The sequence below is a fragment of the Homalodisca vitripennis genome, chromosome 3 (assembly GCF_021130785.1).
Source record: "Homalodisca vitripennis isolate AUS2020 chromosome 3, UT_GWSS_2.1, whole genome shotgun sequence".
NCBI classification, from domain to species: domain Eukaryota; kingdom Metazoa; phylum Arthropoda; class Insecta; order Hemiptera; family Cicadellidae; genus Homalodisca; species Homalodisca vitripennis.
This window is the reverse complement of record NC_060209.1, coordinates 80,733,768-80,741,191: the sequence shown is the minus strand read 5'-3', so window position 1 is coordinate 80,741,191 and position 7,424 is coordinate 80,733,768.

The window sequence follows — 7,424 nt, the reverse complement described above, 5'->3', positions numbered from 1 at the left end:
TTGTCGTTGACCTTCCCTTTCGAAAGCCAAATTGTGACTCAGTAAAAAGATTAATGTTTTGAAATAAAATGAAAGTTGCTTGTGCATTAAAGACTCCAATATTTTAGAAAATATAGGAACAATAGATACAGGACGATAATTCTGAGGTAATTGTTTGTCGCCCTTTTTATAAATGGGGATAACTTTCGATATTTTTAGTAAATCCGAAAAATATCCAAACTCCAAAAACACTTATTAAAAAACGAATGTTAGTGGTTCTTTAATGAATTAACTATTCTTTAAAGGAATAGTTTTTTTGACCAAGTAATTTGACATCATCCAATAAAAATTTATACTTTTAGAGTTTTGAGAGTTTTGCTGTAATCTTTTTCTACTTCATTTGGCTCAACTGTTTGCCAAAAAAATGTTTCAGAAGGAATGATCTATCGCCCAACAGATCATAATATGAGGTGTTAGTGGGTGGAATACTATTTGAAAGTTGATGGACTGAATTTAAAAAGAAATCATTGATTCGTTTTGGATCAAGTGTTACTGTTTGAGAGTTGCAATCTAGAATTTTCCTGTTTAATGATTTCCCAGGCGGCCTTACATTTATTTGGGGCTGCCTCAATGTAACTCTCACAGGCCTGCCTTTTTGCTCTCTTTAACTCAGACCTATAATTGCGTTTACAACCTAAATAGGTATTATAAGCCAATAGAGCATGTTATGACCTACTATCTCTTAAATTCTTATATACATTGTACAAGCTCAACATGTAATCTTTTTCATTAGCTAAGTCCTGATTATACGATTGTACTTTCTTTTTTTTAACTCTACATTTATTAGATTTGCTAACTAGAGGGGAACAGTAATGCCAAAGATTGACAAAATGCTTAAAGAAATTGTCAAATAAAACATCAACTGTTATCATTACCAGAATTAAATCTGTTGATCATTTCCCACTTTTCATACTTTAACAAATTTATGAATAAGTTTTATTTGATTTTCTGTTTGCTTTCTGATTAAAATTTTATTGCAACCACTATTATAATTTATAGTATAATGATCTCGGTATACCTGCATTACATGAGAAATATGGTCAGCAAAAATGTCCCTCTAAAGAGCTAATATAATATAAAATTATCAGTAAAATTAACCAAAATGTTAATCTATACAAGAATTAAATATGGGTGGGAGTTTTAACTGTGCAATTCAAATTTAGTGACTTAAGTAAGTTTGAAAAATATATTGAGTTTTGACTCTGTAATGCAGTTATTTCTATATTAAAAATCACCACAAATGGCAACCATGGCATTTTTTAATCAATAATTCTTTCATAGCCTGTTCAAAGTTATGAAAAAATGAATTCTATATTCCCTTGTGGAGAATCTATACAAACTAACAATATACATATTTTGTTCAATTAATTTTAAGCAACATATTTCAATATCCATTTCTATGCTAAAACGTTCTAAATTTATTACTTTATAACTTATATCCTGTTTAACAAAAATTCCTGCTCCTCATTTTTTCTAATTTTTCTACAATAAAAACTAGCAGGCAAATAACCATGAGGAACATACAGGTTTTACTTTGTCTGTAGTCAACCAGTGTTCAGACACACAAATAATATCAATTTTTTCTTCACTACAAAATTGCTCTAATTCTAATAACTTATTTCTAATACTTTGAATATTAAGTTGCAGTATTTTTAAATGGTTTACAGGCTTACTTATTGCACTAAAAAAGGTCCCTTTGATACAATTTGAGATTGGTTTCTGCTCAATGATCTGTATATTGTAGGTTGAAGACCGGTTTATGACATCACTCATGTCTGCCTCCGCTATACTGATTCCGTCTTCCAGCTTTTTTAAGTTCAGATCAGTTGAATCTTCTTGAACATTTTTCCCAGTTGATTGACTCTTTGGAGAACTGGAGACGATGTTGGAATAGGCAACCTGTGACCTGATTACATCACGATGTTGATTTGAAATTTTATGTTTAATATTTTGAAATATTTCTTTGATCATTAGGCTTATCTTTTCTTTCCCCTTGTTATTGAAGTGCAGTCCATGAGATGTGTATAGATGTCTAGGCAACAGATGAAGTGGTAATTATATAAAGACATGGTCTTCAGATTCGGCTAAGTGCTCAATTTCACTGTTAAGATAACTTAATTTTTCATCAAGTTCTGGCTTGTCATGTCGTAGGGGCAATGTAGCTAGGATCAAATTAGTGTGAAGAGTGGTTTGAATTTGTTGTTGAATATCATGTAAGATCAGGTTTTCACTCCTCTTCTCAAGATCGTTCGTTCCACCAATCAATACAGCTGCATCACACTTAGTAAGGCCCTTGATTTGTTCATTCATGTCATGAACGACACCACTCAGCATCACACCAGGTCTAACAGTAGCTGTCACACCAGCTTGTAGTTCTTCGCTGTACTTTATAAGACAAGTCACGTCCGTGACTGTCTGAAATTATAATTATCTTTTGCATGTCTGATCATTGGTTTATTAGTTGAGGATTTGTGACACTCACCTTTAAAGGGCTTGTAGATGTCAAAGATTTTTTACTTTTAGGAAACTAAAGTATTTTTTAAAGTCTTTTTTGAAAAATGAAGTGGTTGGGAATTCACTATGTTGTAAAGAGAAATGCTGTGCTTTTTCTTTACCTACATTACTTTCTGCGAGAACTTGAAAGCTGTTTACTTAGTGGTATATAAAATGGTTTTGAATGAACTGGTATTGTACTTATCTAACATAACTTGTATTAACATGTATGACACTGTTGCATTTCTCAATGAAATTGTTAACAAAGAAATTGATTATATCAGATAAGAATCTAAAAATGTCAGACAGAGAATTTTGATTTAATGACTGAATATTAAAGAGAGTACCTATGATAATCACAAAGCTCTGTAAGGAGAGATAGTTGGTTGAAATAAAGAGAAGCATGCACAGCACATAGGAGATTGAAAGTAAATCTGATACTTTAGGAGTTTTGGACTAGCTGAAGCCTATCTAATAACTTAACAGCCATATCACTTATCACTAAACAAATTTATAAGAAAGTAATAACAGCTGCAAAATCATACAAAATAAACAATAAACTAAAACAGCCCTCAAACTTTTCTAAGACCTGTTTGAAACAGGAACATTATAAAAATGTCAATAAATAAGGATTTCCAAAATTCATTTAGCTTCATGCTGATGTGATGAAATTAACCAATTCAAATGCAATATTTTGAATTTCAACAAGTTTTTCTACTCAGTAACTATTTCTCTTAATGCTAACTATAAATTGGAATTGGATACAATCACACATACCTCTGCTTCATCAATGGTTCTGGCTCCTGTGTGTGAGGACGAATTGTATGAAATTTTTCAGATAAAACTTCCAATGATGAAAATAGCATATCAATGTGGCTTATAAAGCAATTTTATCAGCATATTTTGTCCATTGACAAAAATCATGGTTTCTTTCGAAACTGGCACCTTCCCATCCACACTCCAATTAGCAGAAGTCATGCCCATTTCAAAAGAAACGATCTAAAGATAGCTGATAACTATCAACCAATTTAAATTTTACCTTTCTTTAGCAACATTTTTGAAAAACTGTTATTAACTTCTTAATTTTCTCGAAAAACACAAGATTTTCTTATCAACAATTAGGTTTCAGACCAGGAAAGTCAATTTTTGGAGCAATCACACAACTTGTAAATTTTGTTGTAGAAGGCTTTGAGACTTGTCACAAGACACTCAGTGTCTTTGTTGATCTCTCAAAAGCATTTGATACTGTTAATCATCGTATACTGCTACACAAGCTGTGGTGTGCGTGGAATAGCACAGATAGTGCGAAGTACCTTTGTGATGAAGTGTTTAACCCTCACTTGTGAGTTGCCAGTTGTTTTGTGGTTAGGATGTTGTTGTGCATGTTCAGTACATCATGTGTGTACCGAAATTCAAGCCATTCGAAACACGTTGTTTGTACTTCAATCCCTCTAAATTTTTTTTTAAAGTCTTCAAAAAGATTCAATATGAGCATATCATTAAGCAGGGTTAACATTTTATTTGATTTATTAATGGAATAATCTTTTTTTAAATGCAATATAGCAACATTTTAACAAGAACATTGATAACTATAATAACTGAAATAATATTAATAATAAAAACAATAACAAATTATGTATGAAGAAATTGAACAGAACATCTGTCTAAAGCTCTTACCCTTGGTGTTCCACTGAGCTTTATTCTTGCTTCCCTCACTTCACTTTACATTGACACCATGACATCAATAATTAGACAATTAGAGTTTTCGTTAACGTTCATAATTTTAAATATTTTGTTGTATACCTGCTACCATGGGTGGGATTTGGAAAAAGTCTTTGATGGGGGAACTTATGGAGGAGCCTGGTGGCATGGAATAGCTCCTAGGATAAAGGGGGTCCAGAGGCCCTCCCTTGGTAGAGTTTTTAGAATTTAATGCTCTAATAATGCATTTATGTATATATATATATATATATATATATATATATATTTATTTATTTATTTATATATATATATACATACATACATACATATATATATATATATACATACATATATATATATACATACATACATATATATATATATATATATATATATATATATATATATATACATACATACATATATGTACTGATTTGTTTTAAGTTAAATTTTCTTTTTGTACCTGTGAATTTGTTGATCACTTTCTTCACGTCTATATACTCATCTCTTTCGATAGCCGACAAGGCACGTGATGATTAGTCTTTCTTGACCAGTCATATTCTTTAGATATGTCTTTAACTTTCTCAAACAAGAGAATTAACATTCGCATGATGCTAAACTTATTGGTATTGCAAGGTAAAGGCAAAAAGTTCAAATGTTTTCGGAAACACATCTTTCAGATTGTTTTTTGTTATTACCTTACATCTTGTTTCTAAGTGTTTGTCGATAACCATTGGGTACATTTCAATTCAGCTAACACTCATCTACTGAGTAGTGCTGGCACAGGTCATTTACATCGTTAGGTCAGCGGTTATGATGTTACAAAGTGTATTCAATATTGCAATGTTGTTTTCTCTCAGCTTTCCTTTGATTTCTCATATAACAATATGTTGAGAACTGAGTTGAGCACTGTCACCTTGTAGTAGGCTTCCACAATTTACTCAGTTCCAGTTGGATATTTTGTTCCTCCTCCTAAATTATTGGGTATTTTCTTTTTTCTCTGCATTTCCACTGGCTTAAATCTGCAACTTTGTACAATTTTGCTGCAATGTGACCAAAGTTGTTAAAAAACTTATCACTTCTGAATGAGGACAGTACAGATGTATCAGTCATTGACTAGTGAATAGTTGATTTTGGTTACCTGTTGTGCTTTCGAAAAGATATTGATTGCACTGCGTTGGTACTCGTTTGAGTGGAATCAGGCAGGCACATTCCCATCCGCACTCCAATTGGCAAAAGTCGTACCTGTTTTCAAAAAGGCGATCCAAAGATAGTGGTAACTATCAACCAATTTCAATTTTACCTGTTTTTAGCAAAATTTTTGAAAAACTGTTCCTGGATCGACTTCTTAATTTTCTCGACAAACACAACATTTTGTCCCATCAACAATTTGGTTTCAGACCAGGAAAATCAACTTTTGGAGCAATTACACAACTTGTAGTTTTATTGTGGAAGGCTTTGAGACACATCAAAGAACGCTCATTGTCTTTCTTGATCTCTCAAAAGCATTTGATACTGTTAATCATGGTATATTGCTACACAAGCTGGAAGGCTGTGGTGTACGGGGGACAGCACACCAGTGGCTCCACTCATACTTGAGCAGCAGAAGTCAATATGGTCAGGTCCAGAATGCAGTAACAAGTAGTATTAGAATATACCAAGGAGTCCCACAGGGATCAATCTTGGGTCCTGTCCTTTTCTTGATTTATGTGAATAACATCCATGCGTCAGCCTTATATGGGAAAATCATTCAATACGCACATGACACAACTCTGTTTCTGGGCTGGTTCTCTGACTTCTTTGGAGATTCAAACCTTCATTGATCTTAATTCCTGCATTCGAAATTTTCTGGTAAATAATCTCAAAACTAATCATGAAAAGACAAATTACATCAACTTCTGTTTATGTGGGTTGAATACTTATGAAACCCCAACAGTAATGATGGATAACATTGTTCTGGAAGAAACTGATTCTGCTAAATTCCTAGGAATACACCTAGATAAAGAGTTAACCTGGAAAGTTCACATTGAAAGTTTCCAGTATATAGTTGCTCTGGGCTTTCTTGTTACAAATCTCATCATCCACCTTATCCGTATGTGCTCTTCAGCAAGGAACACAACGCCAATATTCATTTGAAAAGTTCTTAGGCAGTCTAAACATTCAAAGCTGCATGTACATGAATGAGATCAAGTATGGTTGAGTTTGGTGGAAAATCTGTTGTGAAGGAATTTGTGTCCCTGTGAGGTCTCCTCCAAATTGTTATATAATGCATCTGTATCAGAGCTGATGTACGAAATATAGTTTTATGTATATAGTTTTGCTTGTCAAGCAACCAGCTAAATTTATGGAGTAGTGCAATCAAGAATGTTAAAAATATTACTCAGTATTGGGTCTTTGTCAGTGCAGCACCTGAGGAGCAGGATATAGTTGGAGATATATATTCGCTCTCATCTTCTGATGGTTTTTGAAGTTCACTACTGTACCAGGAATACACAAATGTCATTTCCACCAAGTGATCTGAATGGAATTTCATGTACAGAATTCATCGGTTGTTTCTTCTTCGTAGTTACATATATTTTAGTATCCTTATTTCTTGTGTCAGTTGGTATAAATTTCTTGAATAGTCATTTACTGCAAGATGGTGTGCTATTCTCTAGCTAATCTCTCAAAGATAGTAAATAAGAGTCCACACAACTCCAAAAGTTATATAAAAATATATGAGCAAATCTGAGAGAAAGGTGACCAGAGAAAGAAAGTAAAGTTTTTAGTAAAAAGCATATTGTCATAACATTAATGTATTTTTTATGCATCTCATGCTGTTTAAGCAGATTTTCTGATGCCTCAGAGAAATTACTGGACACTGAAATACATTTCCAGCAATCTATTAGTCTTATAATTCAAGATTTATCTTGGCTCTAGTGACTTCACTTTTAGTCTTGTGGTTAGTATTTATTCAGTAAAAAGCCAGATTCTATTCTACTACCTTTCTACTCATCATTACATTAAACAAGCAGTAGAAAACATGTTAAATGTGTTGATTTAACATTACATATGAAATTAAATACATAAATGTACTAACAAAGAACACAATGTATAGGATAATTAATTGTATAGTGTTAAAAAAAACTGATTGATCAGACTGTAACACTCCTTCTCTACTGAGGCCATTAACTGAATTTACAATTTGCATC